The 15,965-nt window shown below is 40.9% G+C and overlaps 1 long non-coding RNA gene across 1 annotated transcript; it reads left to right on the forward strand.

Moving 5' to 3' along the window:
* The first annotated feature begins 377 nt into the window (after positions 1 to 377).
* On the forward strand, positions 378 to 8,834 carry LOC309377022. The gene is made up of 4 exons (XR_014171378.1): positions 378 to 677; positions 7,207 to 7,348; positions 8,057 to 8,168; positions 8,640 to 8,834. It is a non-coding gene; the product is annotated as an uncharacterized lncRNA (long non-coding RNA).
* Positions 8,835 to 15,965: the final 7,131 nt, after the last annotated feature.

The following is a 15,965-nucleotide window of genomic DNA, read 5'->3' on the forward strand; positions in this document are numbered from 1 at the left end:
GATGGTTAATAAAGGCCAGATATGCCCAATCTCTGTGTAGAGAATGCTATAACAAGAGGCAACCCAGATCTGAAGAGGGAGATTAGTCAGGATTTGCACATATGATTTTTTTTTCCATTGCTTTTATGGGTCTACTCTGTAGTGGCTCCCCAAGGTTTGCCTGGCACCTTCATTATAGATTTTTAGGCAAAAAGCTCCCTCTTCAAACAGGCCTTCAGTGGATTAAAAATCTACAGCCTTTTAAATGTATCTGTGGGAAGGTGAGTTTATTGTTTTGCTATTTTGATTTACTTATTTACTGGTTTTTAATCCTGCCTGAGATCTTACAACAAAGGGTGGTATATAAATCTAATCAAACAACAACAACATTACTGGTTTCTGCAGCCACAGCAGGCACCGTGATTCTCCAGTGGCTTAGCTTTACTCTTGAACAGATGCCAACAAGTGATGTGAATGTGTTGTTTGGCCTTTGGGGTGTAGAACCAACAATTAGAAGGCCTTTAGACCAGCAAGTCATAGGACGCTCCCTAACATGTCTTCCTGGTCAAGTGAGCACCAATCTTTCGCAGTTGCTTGACTAGGGAACCCAGCCAAAGGTAGATTTCTTTGTTTGAGAAGTCTGCCGGCTTCTGCCAAAGCAGTCGTGTTTCATCCCTAGAAGAAACAGCACCTGCTTGGTAAGAAATCCTTCCGGAGGCGGCGCAAAACAGCAATGGCGGTCCTCTTTACACTGTGAAGAGGGGCTCCGCGAAAAAGGGTTGTCCGCTGCGGCAAAGCGGAGACCCATCAAGATAAACCGCAGGCAGAGTGAGCCTGCGGCCGTGGGACTCGGCGGGTGCCAGAAGCCCCCCCAGAAACGGAGAAGGGACCTCGTAAGAGGCTCCGGAACGTGAAAGGGGGAGCGGCGCTGTGAGTTCATCGCTCTTTTCGCGGAAGTGAAGCCGCGCTGCTGCTGCTGATGAGCGTCGACCTTTCTTCTTGAAAAACATCGGAATTGGCTGCAATTTACCCGTGAGTAAGGGGTACTAAAGATTGACTTAAATCCATTTAATTCGGCTGAAAACGGGAGGCGAGTAACAGGAAGTCCGTCTCCCGATCCTGCTAATCAGAGCAAAGCAAAGAAATCGATGTGGGCTGAAGCGCTTAAAAAGAGACTCTGAAAGTAGTACGAAGGGGCATTAATAGACTGTGTTTTTAGAAATCAAAAGGATTTGAAGGATTAAATCTTTTGGTTTACTTTGCTACGGAACCTTCCCCCCATTGTGGAGTGACGTGGAGTTAAAGGGGATAACCGAGCTGTCGGGCTGCCAGTGTTGCAAAGGAGAGCTGTCAGGCTGTTGAAACTTTTTCTGAAGTATAATTGTTGCATCGATGGATACATTATCGCTTTAATACTGATACTGGAACCTTTCTGTCACCTTGTGGCACTATCTTGAAACAGATTTATCTGGAAGCCTCCTTTTTGAACTTGGGGACTATAAAAGTTGAAATAGGAACTTTGATGGTGGAAAAGAAACTTTCCTTCCTATGAAACACCCCCCCTAGTGGATTTGCGGAGGTATAGAGGTCTGGGAACTGTACCATATTGAGATTTTTTGTGGTTTAATTGTTTACATTCTGGACTTGCCTTTCTCATGGATTGAAAGACTATTTGACCTTGAACAGAGGCAGCTGGGGAATGAGTGGCCCAGGGAAAACAAGAGCAGCTAAAGCTAAGGAAGCTAAAGAAAAAGATAAGAGAGCTGGGCAGCTTGTTCAAACAACGTTAATTCATCAACGTAGATCCTCTGTACCAACTGTGCTGACAGCGCAGGAGGAAGAAGCTGAAACGCTTGCTACAGAAGATATGGCAACTGGAGGAACTGATCCAGTCTTGAAACAAATTTTGGAACAATTGGCACTTTTGAACAAAAAGGTGGATGATCAGTCATCTAAAATTGACAGAGCTACATCTACTATCAGTAAGTTATCAGATCAGGTTTCCCAGCATACCCAGGCTATTGAGAAATTGCAAGGAGCTACGGCAGAGAACTATAAATTAGCTGAGGAAGCCAACCAAAAAGCTGAGCAAGCGTGCAAAAAGGTTGAGGAGATCAAAGGGGAAGTAAGACCTCTGAAAAGACAGGTAGGAGAACAGCAAGCCTACCTGTCGATGGTGGAATTGAAAAGTAAGGAATGCAATCTTAGGCTGAGGGCCGTCCCAGAACTGGAGCAGGGCAACCTAGAGGAATTTTTGACTCAGTTATTTTCTAAATTCTGGGGGGTTGAGGAAGACAAAGACTTTAAAATTGTGACGGCCTTCAGATTGGGAAGATCGGCTAAGAAAGACAAGTCCAGAGACTGTTTGGTTTGTTTGAGAACAAGAGAGGAAAGAGACAAGATACTAGGCCAACATTTTTAAAAATCTCTGGAAGTTGAAGGCAAAAGAGCAGAAATTTATAGAGACATTCCTAAATATCTGTTGGACCTTAGAGCCTCATATACAGACTTGGCCAAACTGTTAAGGTACAACGCAATTCCTTACAGGTGGGAATTTCCTCAAGGTTTATCATTTACTTACAAAGGAAAGAAGGTAAGAATTAAATCACTAGAGGACCAGCAGAAGTTCCTACACGACAACGAGGAGGACCTCCAAAAGGGAGCCGCAGTTTCTTGGCCTCCACCACCGGGATCACCACCAAGACCATCGGGAGGCGGACCGGCACCACATCCTTCGGGAACGGAGGATAACATAGATACCCAACTGTGATATTTAAGTATTAGACCAGGATGTCTCTACAGCTTCTTAGTTGGAATATAAATGGCGGGAACTCTCCAGAAAAAAGGAGAAAAGTATTTCATATTTTGAAAAAAGAACAATTGGACATTATCTGCTTGCAAGAAACACATGTGACAAGACTCCATAGAAAAGTGTTAATTAATAAAAGGTTAGGCCAAGAATTTATTTCATCGGACAAAGTTAAGAAAAGAGGAGTGGTGATATATGCAAAGGAGAACTTGTCACCAAAACTTGTATTCAAAGATGAACAGGGCAGAATTTTGGCGATTGAAATTCAGACACAAGGAGAAAAGTTTTTAATTTTAGGAATATACGCCCCAAATGAAGGAAAATCGGAATTTTTCAAGAGGCTGCATGAGACTATGCTGGACTATTTGGATTACAACAACATTATCATGTTGGGAGATATGAACGGAGTCGTCTCAGTGAATATGGATAAGTCGCAAAGTGCTAACATAACGAAAGACGGCAGACTACCAAAAACTTTTTTCGAAATGACTGACAACTTGGATTTGACTGATATATGGAGGATCAAGAATCCTCTAGGGAAAGAAGGAACTTTCTTTTCTGAGGCCCACATGACATGGACGCGAATCGACCAAATATGGATAACTAGAGGACTGGCACCTAAGACTAGAAAAGTGGAAATCTGCCCAAAAACCTGCTCCGACCACAATGCTTTGAGAATGGAACTGAGATTAAATACAACCGGATCTTTCAGATGGAAAATGAATGACGCATTGTTAAGAGACCAGGAGATTGTTAAGAAGGCCCAAAAAGTTTTAAAGGACTATTTTGAAATAAACCTAAAAACAACTGTGGAAAAAAGAACAATCTGGGACGCAAGCAAAGCAGTTATGAGAGGGTTTCTAATACAGCAGAACACGATCAAAAAAAGGCTCTGGAATGAAAAGAAGGAGAAGATTTTGGAGAAAATAAGAGAAGGAGAGAAAAAATTGAGATCCAGGCCTAAATCAAAGGAAGTATTGAGAGAAGTGAAGTTTTTCCAGGCACAATATTCGAAACTGATAAATCAAGAGGTGGAATGGAAAATTAAACAAATGAAACAAAGATCCTTTGAATCTGCTAACAAGTGTGGGAAGTTGCTGGCTTGGCAGTTGAAAAAGAGACAAAAGCTTAATACAGTTACAAATCTAGAGATCGAAGGGAGAATGGTTCAGAAACCCGAGGAAATTAGAAAGTGTTTCCAGAGATATTTCAAAGAACTTTATTTACAAAGGCCACAAAAAGATTCGGAGGTGGACCAATTTTTCGTAACTAATGGATTACAAAAAATACCTCAGGAAATGAGAGCAACTTTGAACTGCAATATTACGTTCCAAGAAATTGAATGCGCCATTCAGAACCTCCAACTGGGCAAGTCTCCAGGACCGGATGGACTTACTTCCAAATACTATAAGGTACTGAAGGATTCGTTGATACAACCATTGTTGGAAGTTAGTAACCAGATTATGGAGGGGAGGAAGGCACCGGAAACGTGGAAAGAAGCTTTCATCACGTTGATACCAAAATTAGAAACTGAAAAAACTCAACTTAAAAACTACCGTCCTATTTCACTCCTAAATGTGGATTACAAAATTTTTGCAGACATTTTGGCAAGCAGGTTTAAGAAAGTATTAAATGAAGTGATTCATAAGGACCAAGCAGGCTTTCTCCCTGGCAGGCATTTATTTGATAACACAAGAAACATCATTGACATTTTGGAATTTTTACAGACAAATTCAAATACAAGAGCGGTTTTGATTTTTATTGATGCGGAGAAAGCCTTTGACAACATCTCTTGGATGTTTATGAAGAAAAATTTGGAAAGGATGGGAGTAGGGCGGGGGTTTGAAAATGGAATAGAAGCAATTTATTCAGAACAGAAAGCTAAACTGATAGTAAACAACGTGGTGACAGAGGAGTTCAAAATTGAAAAAGGGACACGACAGGGGTGCCCTCTGTCTCCTCTGCTGTTTATTTCAGTCCTGGAGGTGCTATTGAACATGATCAGAAATGACCGGTTGGCACAGGGAATTGTGGTCGGAGAGAAACAATATAAACTGAAAGCATTCGCAGATGACTTGGTATTAACATTACAGGAGCCAGCCTCTAGTACTAAAAGAGCGTTAGAATTAATTTCTGACTTTGGTCGGGTGGCGGGATTTAAGCTGAATAAACAAAAAACTAAAGTTCTAGCAAAAAATTTGACAACTACTGAAATAGAGGAGTTCAGAAAAGAAACGGAACTAAATGTGGTTAAAAAAGTAAAGTACTTAGGGGTGCACTTGACCTCCAAAAATTTGAATTTGTTTAAGGACAATTATGAGAAATGTTGGTCAGAGATCAAAAGAGACTTGGAAACATGGTCAAGACTGAAACTTTCCTTGTTGGGTAGAATAGCTGCTATAAAGATGAATGTATTGCCGAAAATGTTATTTTTGTTTCAGGCCCTCCAGATCGTGGACAAGGTGGAATGTTTTGGAAGATGGCAGAGGGATATTTCTAAATTTGTCTGGCAGGGCAAAAAGCCCCGAATAAAGTTTAAAATACTAACTGATGCGAAAGAAAGAGGGGGGTTTGCCCTGCCGGACTTGAGGTTATATTATGAATCTGCAGCCCTCTGCTGGTTGAAGGATTGGATTTTATTGGAGAACACCGATGTCCTCGACCTGGAAGGATTTGATAATGCTTTTGGGTGGCATGCATATCTGTGGTACGACAAGGTTAAAGTTCATAGACTGTTCAAAAACCATATTGTCAGAAGGGCAATCTTTATGGTCTGGTCAAAATATAAAGACTTATTGGAGAGTAAAACTCCAAGGTGGCTCTCACCGATGGAGGCCAAAGCACGTAAAAGACTCAATATGGAGGCCCACTGGCCTAAATATTGGGAAATAATTGAAAAAATTGGAGATAATTGGAGGCTGCAGAGTATGGAAAAGTTAAAAAACAAGGTGCGAGATTGGTTGCATTATGCCCAAATCCAGGAAGTTTTTAAAGCGGACAAAAAAGTGGGTTTCCAGGAGGAAAAATCGAAACTAGAGACAGAGTTGCTAGAGCCAAAATCTAAGTTAATTTCGAGAATGTACAACTTGCTGCTTAAATGGAATACACAGGATGAGATTGTTAAATCCTCCATGATAAAGTGGGCGCAGGATTTGGGGCACAACATTATGTTTGAAGACTGGGAAAGGTTATGGAACACCGGAATGAAATTTACGGCATGTAGTGCCCTGAAGGAAAATATTATGAAAATGATATACCGGTGGTACATGACCCCAGTCAAGCTTGCAAAGATATATCACCTGTCTGACAACAAATGTTGGAAATGTAAAGAGGAGGAAGGGACATTCTTACACCTCTGGTGGACCTGCCCGAAGGTGAAGGCCTTCTGGGAGATGATACATAATGAACTAAAAAAGGTGCTTAGATTTACCTTACCCAAGAAACCGGAGGCCTTCCTCCTGGGCATGGTAGACCAGAGGGTGGTAAAGAAAGATAGAATTTTCTTTATGTACGCTACTACAGCAGCAAGGATCTTGTTGGCAAAGCACTGGAAGACACAAAATCTACCCACATTGGAAGAATGGCAGACGCAGCTGATGGACTATATGGAACTGGCTGAAATGACTGGCAGAATTCGAGACTCGGGAGAAGAAGAAACGGAGGAAGTTTGGGAAAAGTTTAAGGATTATTTGAAAAAGCATTATAAGTTGTATGAATGTTAAAAAATGCTCCTTTTTAGGAAATTGCAGCTTCAGCATCGGAAAATTTTTGAATTGGAAAATAAGGTATAACAAGACAGAAGTGGTGTAATGAAATAATTTTATTGTGTTGAAACTAAAAATTAATGGATTTGGACTGAAATGTTTAGAGACCAGATATCACGATAAAATGGAAGATATATTATTATGTTTAAAATAAGTTAACAAATTGCTGAGGTTTTGAATTTACAGAGAATGCAGTGCTCGGAAGATGGGGGGAGTCCACTAGATCTATGGAAATATGTATTTGGAAGTTGGATTTTGTATATTATAAACTTAATAAAAATTATATTAAAAAAAAAAGAAAGAAATCCTTCCTTCCTTCCTTCCTTCCTTCCTTCCGCTGGCTCAACTAGTGCTGTGCTGAGAATTTCTCCTGCCTTCCACCGATCCCTATCCCAAACAGTCTCCTTTTGTTCATTCTGCAAGCCCTTTTATAATGCTGTGATGTTTTTATTGATTTTATTATCTGTATTTTAACAGATTTTGTTTTAATTCTATTGCAGTTTAATTGCTTGTTAATGAAAATCCTTCATATGTCTTAGCTCTCCATATTTTACTTGTGTTTTGCATTTTTAGCTGTAAGCCACCTTGGGGGTGGGATGGGATATAAATCACCACTATTATCATATTAAGACTCCCCCCGCCTCTCCCTCTTAGCTTCCTTTCAGCTGATCTGAAGCAGGATCCATTTCCATCCACCATGAAGCATCTGATGATCTTGTTATTTGTTCTGGCTGTCATCTGCAGTGTAAGGACTCAGGTAACCCCAGAGCCGGTGACTTTGAAAAAGAAGAAGCCAGTAAGTATGAAATAAAAAAACCGTCCTTTCAGACCATTGGTTGGAGCATCCACCTTCCTTGAGAGGCACAATACTTTTTTTCAAATATAATTTTATTTTTCATTTTCAGTTTTTACAAATATTTTGACAAGAAAAACAAACCTTTGTAGAATTTACCTTCTCCTTGATTTCTCTCCTCTCTTTTCTGCGTTTATTTATTTCATATCTTTTTATTACTGCATATCCAATTCAAATATATTTACAGATTCTCCCTTAACCGCCAATATTTTAATTTGTTTAGAATGTGTCTTCAAACAGGCAATAAATTTACCCCATTCTATTTTAAGAAGTCTCTCTTCTTGATTTCTTATTCTTCCAATGAGTTTTGCCATTTCTGCATATTTCCTTAATTTTAATTGCCAATCTTCCCTGAGAGGCACAATATTCTGGTGTGTAACTGGTTAAACAAAACTCCAAACACTGGACACTAAAGTGTTCTGAGGAGCTGTCAAAAGAGCTGTCTGTGTTTCACCTGAAGAATAAATTATTAAGAGGAGCAGCAGTAGCTGTTGGGTGGGGGGTCAGTCTAGATGATGTCCATGGGTCCCTTCTGGGCATGTGATTCTATACACAGTGAAGCTTAGAATCTAGAAGAAGAAGCTTAAGCAGTCAAACCATCTTGAAATATGTGACTCACAGGCATTAAGTGGTATATCTCCCTACTTAAAGGGTTGTCCTTTTGGTACTTACCGAAGATCAGCTGCTGAGGGAGAAGATATGAGTGGCATTTCAAAGGCTGAGAATGACAAGGACCTCAAATTCTGATGGGAGCATGGAGCAGGTTGGTTTGGACTGGTAGATTGTGTGGGATGGGGTACAAGGATAATTAGTGCATTGAATAATCTCCATGCATCCGTAAATCTGCCTTTGCCTCCCATGATTAAAATTGAGGCCAAAAAATGTTCCTTGCAATCCTAAAGGGCAAGAGTGGATCTCATGGGGTTAAGTTATTGGGGGGGGTGATTTTGACGGAATGCTAGGGAGCAATTTGTGGTGGTAAAAGCAGTGACACAATAGATCCAGTTCCCTAAGGATGGATGTTTGGGGATGAGAGGGCGAGTCTGCACCTAGTCTGGTTGACCAGCTGTGAATGAGGGTATCATGCTACAGATTTCTGCCATGTCAAGGCATTAGACTAAAAGTCCCACCCAGATCTCAAATTCTGTGATTGCTGCCTGCTTGGTAGAGAAAGTTTCAGCTGATCTCTGAGAGGTATGCCTCCCCTCCCCTCCCCTCTTCTTTCTCCTCACAGGTGTAAAGGCAACTCTGGTCATGGAAAACGGAAAAGGAGACTGGAATCAACCCATATGCTAAGCAGGTTCATCAAAATATGTCAAAGACCTAATGCATGCCACCTCTGCTTCCTTCTTCCCTTAACCCAGAACCCAGATTTCATGGGCACCCCAAACAACACGCCATTGCCTCAGAGAACCTGCCAGAACCATGAAATGGCAAATAAATCATGACCTTCAAACCTGCCGTTTGGTGTATTGAATTTAAACCTACAATATGTCTGCCCAGGAGTGCCAACAGGTTTTTCTGGTCCCACAGACACTCCTTAACATTGATTGCCTACTTCAGGTACCCACGAAAGAGTTCTAGAACAGGCAACTTGAAAATTATGTTGCAAAATGGGCAGAATGGGTGTGGGCATCAGGTGGGTTGGAAACCTTTGCAATCCCAACTACCATTGAACCCAACATGTTTTGACTACCTCCCATTTTGACTTTAGGCACTGTCACTGGAACTTAACCCCACCATAAGTTGAGAGTCACCTGTACCTACAAATGAGACACGTCATCACCTCAGGAGATGGGGTGATATGGGGCATCTGTTACAGAACGTTTTTGCAGCTTCATTGGGCCAGGAATGGTTTTGTTTCCTGCCTTGTGGTGCTTGAATGAGGTGGACATTGTCTCCACTTTGCTGCACACAGGGAAATCCAACAGAATTGAGAACACATTGTCTTCTTCCTTGTCACCAAACAGAGGAGCAGAGGCTGTATTGATAGATGCCACATGGACTGCAGGTGGGGGAGGACCTTGGGGTGAAGGAAGACTCCAGCCCTGGATCCTATCCATTGCCCCTCTGCCTGCCTTAAGTGCCCATGAAGAGAGCTGCTCAGCAGCTCCTAGCCACTACATGGACTCTCCTTGGTGCCTGCCAATCACAGGTTGAGGGGGGTCTCCTCCAGGTGATGCATTCAATTGAAGCTTCCTCCCAATTTCCTTCCACAAAGCTCCAAACTTAAATGTCAAAAATCCCTGGTAGAAGACAAGGATCCTGAGATCACGTTAAGGGTAGCTAAATTCTGTGCTATTGCCAGAAAACTTAGGAAATAAGCTGTGCTATCATAATAATTAAGGTTTTAAATTATAATTTTAGGTTATATGTTAGTGACTAAGTTTTAATTTATATATTTTTTAACTGTTGCTATATCTGTATTGTCCCTGTTATACCTAATTGCAAATTCATAGGTATCCCTATCGTGTTTTATGACTTCCTTGATATCGTATGTGGGCTGGAACTGGTCTGTGACCGAAATAATAAAATTCATTCATTCATTCAATAATAATAATAATAATAATAATAATAATAATAATAATAATTTATTTATACCCTGCCCATCTGGCTGAGTTTCCCCAGCCACTCTGGGCGGCTCCCAATCAAGTATTAAAAACAATACAGCATTAAATATTAAAAACTTCCCTGAACAGGGCTGCCTTCAGCTCACACAGAGGTCAGAGGATATCTGGCATTTATTAAGCATCCCTATTGGGGATGCTGTGTGGACAGTGCATGACAATTAGCATTCACCCCACATTCCTTCCTGATTTTTTTGCAAGGTATTTCTACACCTTCCATTTCATTATTTGTCCATGCCACACTTTACAGGGCATTTTCACGTTGTAGTTCTAGCCACAAAAAGTGCATTTCTTTTCTAAAAATTGTGTGTGTGTGCGTGTGCGTGCGCGCGCGCGCGCGCGCGCCAGGGCATAGGCATGGGCAAGGGTGGCGACCCTCCAGCCCCAATGAAGCCCACTCAGACTCCCCATTTGGTCGGTGACACCATTCTGGGCTAGCCACACCTTTTAGCAAATGCAAAGGTGGCTGGGAGGGGCCAAAGAGAGTGTCTAAAGCACTGGCAATCAGCTGATCGGTGGCCCTATGGAAGCCACAACTGTTGAGCTTCAACATGCAGAAAACCAGGAAGTGTCTCTTGATGTTCAGCTGAGCTCTCCCCTCCTCTAGCTTCATTCCCTAAGATCTAGCCCTACTGTCTCCAGACAGAGCAGAAGAGAACAAACCTCCCCCTTCTTCTCTTTGTTGGGTCCTTGTGTTTTTGAAGCATGCAATCACCGCTCCCTCTTCATCTTCTCTTCTTCAGGGGGAAACGTGCCCAGTTGCTCCAGGTTTTCTAAACCACTAACCGTGTCATTATTTCCATACCTCTGACCGTCTCAAATAACACTTCAAGCTGACAAACACAACAACAATGGTGGAAGTGACTGGCAGAATCCGAGACCAGGGAGAAGAGTCGGTAGAAGAAGATTGGAAGAAATTTAAAGACTATCTACAGAAACACTGTAAAATTAAGGAATGTTAGAAGGATACTGGAATGAAGTTATGTGGTTTTAGCAATAATGTTACAAAGGGGTATGTAAAAATGGATTGTTAACAGGTGAAAATGTAAAGTTACAATATATTAAGATAAAATATCAAGATAAAAGCAAAAATGGTAAGGACTTGCTGAAACAACTATTGAACTAGAATACAAAAAAGGGAGGTGTGAGGAGGTCAGGGAAACAAGCAAATGAAAGACAAGACATGGAAAGACTGATTTGTTTTTAATTGTTTTTATTTTTCTGTATTTTGTATTTTTTGTTTCTTTTTTTCTTCTTTTCATTTTTGTAATTTCTTTGAAACTTTAATAAATATTATTTTTTTTAAAAAAAAGACAAACACAACAACAACAGCAGCAGCAGCAGCAACAGCAACAACTCTATAGTATCTTTATTAACCTCTGAGTCCCTCTGGATTACCCTTCAGATAAGGAAAAACACCACCTAAATTGTAGAATAACATGCAACTATAGCAAAGAGGGGACCCAGTTCCTTAGCATAATGAGCATGGATTATTATTAATATTAATATTATTCCATATGAAAATGAAGCACAAAAGTAATATTGATTAAAGTATAAATATAAATTAACCTGCCTCCCTCCATGAATTATATTTCAGGATTCAGAATACATTTCTTTAAAGCACAATAAATTCTACAAGTAGGATTAATAATCTTCTATTTAACATTACATTCAATCTCCTGTAATTTATAAGACTAACTTTTCCTTGACAGCATTCATTGTTTTCTATAACATATGATCAAAACAAATGTCCCCATTAATTAGATCCACCAAATGTTATCTTAATTCGTCTAACTCTTTCGGGTCCTCTTTTTTCTCCTTAAAATACCAAAGTATTGTATGTTATATACATAGTTGGAACTGCTTTACCAGATACCTGGCTATTTATAAAATCAATACACAAATGCCAGTCCGCCCCAAACCTGTCTCTTGTTCTTATTACTATGACGTCTATAATTTTAGCTCATTGCCTACTCTTCATTCTGAGGTCCCAGGGCATGTTGCAACAATTGAAAATGCAGTTGTAAAACTTACAGTTACAAATAGACTTGGTCCTGAATGTGGTATAATCAGCCTCATATAACCAACAACCTTAACTCTAATTAGTGCATGAAGGGGTTAAGACCATAAAGTAAGCTGTCTGTTAGGTCACTCCCCATCACAATGGGAGGAAGTGTTATCAAACCCTTTGCTCCCCCATTCCACCAGGTGAACTCTACCAGTAAGGATGTCTAACCTGGCTGCTCTAAGCTTAGACCACATAGCTTAAGCAAGCCATATTTGGTTTCTATACAAATACAAATAATTTGGAAACTCTTACCACTTTGGAACATAAATCTTACTGCCTGTGTTTTCTTGCTGCAGTATGGAAAAACATGTGAATCTGACTTTTGAAGAGTTTGCAAGTAAACAATTTTTAACTTTGGAAAGAACTTGGTAGGGGGTATTTTAAAGGTCTAACAGTCTATATTTTCATGCTTTACTTTGCTGCATATTTTGTGATTTTAAATCTCTGCTGGGATTCTCTCACCAAAGACCTGGATCTAGGCATCCAAGGAATGCTCCCTTTTATTATTTTAACCAGAATCTTTTTTATAAAACAAAAACAAAACAACAGCAGCAGCAACAACAACATTGAAAACGTACATCACAGGTGTCAAAGACCAAGGTAAAGAGGTACGGCTTCACTGCAAACTGTATAATGAGCTTGCCCTCTGTGGGGAGGAAGTTCCACATCTTAGGGGCTGCCACAGAGACGGCCCCTTCCCAGGCCACCACCCCACGAACCTCTGAGGGTGGTGGAACTACCGATACCAAGAGGGCCCCACTGCACCTGAGAGTTTCTGTAGGAAAGGAGGCAGTATTTCAGTTATTTGGGGCCTGAGCACCTTGAATTGAGCCTGGAAATGAACCACCAAACCAATGCAGGTGTTTTCAGATGAGAGTTATATGTGATTTAAACAGAACTCCAGCCTGTAATCTGGACACTGCATTTGGGGACCAATTGAAGTTTCTGAGTTGGAGGTGGGTTAAGTTCCTTCACTCCACACCTGCTGTGACCCTAATAATTATCGGGGACACCCTCAACCCAGCCTCTGGCTAATGCTCCCGTCCTTATTATTTTTAAACCTGTATGTCAAATGCGAAAAAATGCATTGAACTTGCTCATCTCGTCAACAAGAGCTTTCTTCCTCTCTTCTGTGGGGGGGAGTGAAGCAGCTCTCTCCAAGGTGCTGAAACTCTGTAATTTCAAAGACTGCTATCACATTGCCTTTGGGGCGTCTTAACTGTGGGAGTCTCTTATCTTGACACTGCTGTGGAATGGAACAGGAGGCAATATGCGACAAAACAGCACAAATCCGACTCTAGACCAGGGCTGGCTAGATTGACATCTGGTACAAAATCACAACACATCACAAAATCAGCATCACATTTAGCAGAAAGTTTTACCTCCAGTCTACTCAGTGCTTCAAATACTCTCTTTTTTTCAACATTGTTTCACTGTGTGTTTTAAAGGATGGATGTTTGCATTTTCACGTTTGTTCAATGGATTGTTAGAATTCATAAATGGCTCAGAAGGCTGCTTTGCCATCAAGTGATATTCATAATTTTATTGATTTATTTCATCTACCAAAATTTATATACAGCTCGGTTGTAAAAAAAAAATATAAACAAGCCTCTAGGCAATTTGCAACAATATGAAATAAAACATTAAAGTTATTGATTAAAACAGGTATTAATAATATCTAAAAGTTTATTAAAATCGACAGTGGCTAAAAACAATAACAAAGCAGCAACAAAGGTAACAATAACCCACCATGTATCCTTTACATGTCTGGATAGGCTTGCCTTAAAACAATATTTTAGGTGCTGAATAAAACACTGTGAAGGAACCTGCCAGGTATCAATAGGCAGGGGGTTCCAAAGTGCAAGTGCTAAAAGATTGGTTTCTTACAACTGAGGAAAAAATATTATGTGCCACCTGTAACAGTAATAATTTTGGGTTTTGTCCAACTAAGTCTTACGCTGTGGCCCATTTAAATTAATGGACATAAGTTAGCCACTGTCCATAAACTTCAGTGTGCTTACTCTGAGTAAGATCAAAATTGAATACAGCCCCTTGTTAGCAATGATTCCCAAAGTCTTCATTCCTTACGGGTAGCATTTTTTAATATGCATTGAGCAATCCAATCCCCCCCCCCCCGCGTTGTCTTTTCAAGGGCTTACAGAGCTTAGCTGGGAGGCAAATTTGCAGTTGGTCACCCAGAGTTCCCCTTTGCCGACTCAAACAATAAGCTTGAAGGTAAGCCTTGCAGTTAATTAAATATGCAAATTAACCCGCAGCCCTTCATCGCGTCCGTTATTACGGGGAAAGGCGGGGTTCTCCAGGATCGCACAGCATAGCTATGTAATTGTGAACGAGCGAGTCTCCTGATGTGTTGATGTCTCGGGAAGTGGCATGCGAGAGGGATCCCCCATAGCGCACAGGGTGTGGCAGAGCTCCACACAACACATTCAGTCAAGCCAGAGGAAGGACTGAATGCTATGGCAGTGAGAGCCCATCTCCATGCTTTAGGTCAAGGCTATAAAAGACAGCAAATATACATAGGGTGATATATACTTCCCTTAAAAGAGTCGAACCTGTAGAAAAATGCTTTGTATCCTTTTCATATAACAGGCCCAATATTGTCATCATCATCATCATCATCATCATCATCATCATAATTTATTATTTATACCCCGCCCATCTGGCTGGGCTTCCCCAGCCACTCTGGGTGGCTTCCAACAAAATATTAAAATACCATAATACATCAAACATTAAAAGCTTCCCTAAACAGGGCTGCCTTCAGATGTCTTCTAAAAGTCTGGTAGTTGTTCTCTTTGACATCTTGTGGGAGGGCGTTCCACAGGGCGGGTGCCACTACTAAGAAGGCCCTCTGCCTGGTTCCCTGTAACTTGGCTTCTCGCAGTGAAGGAACTGCCAGAAGGCCCTCGGCGCTGGACCTCAGTGTCTGGGTAGAACGATGGGGGTGGAGACACCCCTTCATCATCATCATCTTCATTTGGTTTTTCAAATTAAAATTTTACAGAGATATATCAAACGTAAATCATAAAAAACAAGATTCCAAGGAATCTTCTGGGCTTCCATCCACCCCTTTGTGGGTCCTGTTTTTTATCATTTCTTTCTGCATCTTTTATGATAGCCCAAAATCTTTTCCATCTCCATTGTATCCAGAATTCACCCTTAAACTACAAGTGATATTCCAATCCTACTAACGGTTTTAACTGTTTGCAATGGTCTTTAAGATAAGTTATAAATTTTTCCCATTCCTTATTAAAATTTTGGTCTTCTTGATTTCTGATTCTTCCCATCATTTTAGCCATTTCAGCATAGTCCATCAACTTCATCTGCCATTCTTCTCTGGTGGTGACTTTGCCCTCTTTCCATCTCTGGGCCAATAACATCCACGCAGCCGTGGTCGCATACATAAATAGTCTTTTCTGCTCCCTTGGGATTTCAGCACCAGGCCCAGTATTGTCTACACTGACTGGCAGCAGCTCGCCAATGTTTCTTTCACAGCACTACCTTTGGCTAAAGTCTCCAATTTAAGTGCTCTAAACAAATACCTTGTTAAGTGAAGGATCCTTCAGAAGTACAACTGGCTCCCCCTTTAGACTTCGCTGGTTGGGACAGTGCCAGATGAGCAGGCACAATGTCAGGAGTGGTGCCCCACTTACTGCAAGCAGATTAAGGTTTTGCACATGGAATAACTCTCAGAAGGCACCGCAATAGTGTGTGTGTGTGTGTGTGTGTGTGTGTGTGTGTGTGTGTGTGTGTGTGTCAGGGAAAAGAAACTCAATTTAACATCCTACTGGGACATCTTAGGTAACTTCCTCTCATTTCCAGGCCTCCAGTTATTGAGTATTTAATA

Source organism: Podarcis melisellensis (genome assembly GCF_964234715.1).
Source record: "Podarcis melisellensis genome assembly, chromosome: 8".
Classification (NCBI taxonomy): Eukaryota; Metazoa; Chordata; class Lepidosauria; order Squamata; family Lacertidae; genus Podarcis; species Podarcis melisellensis.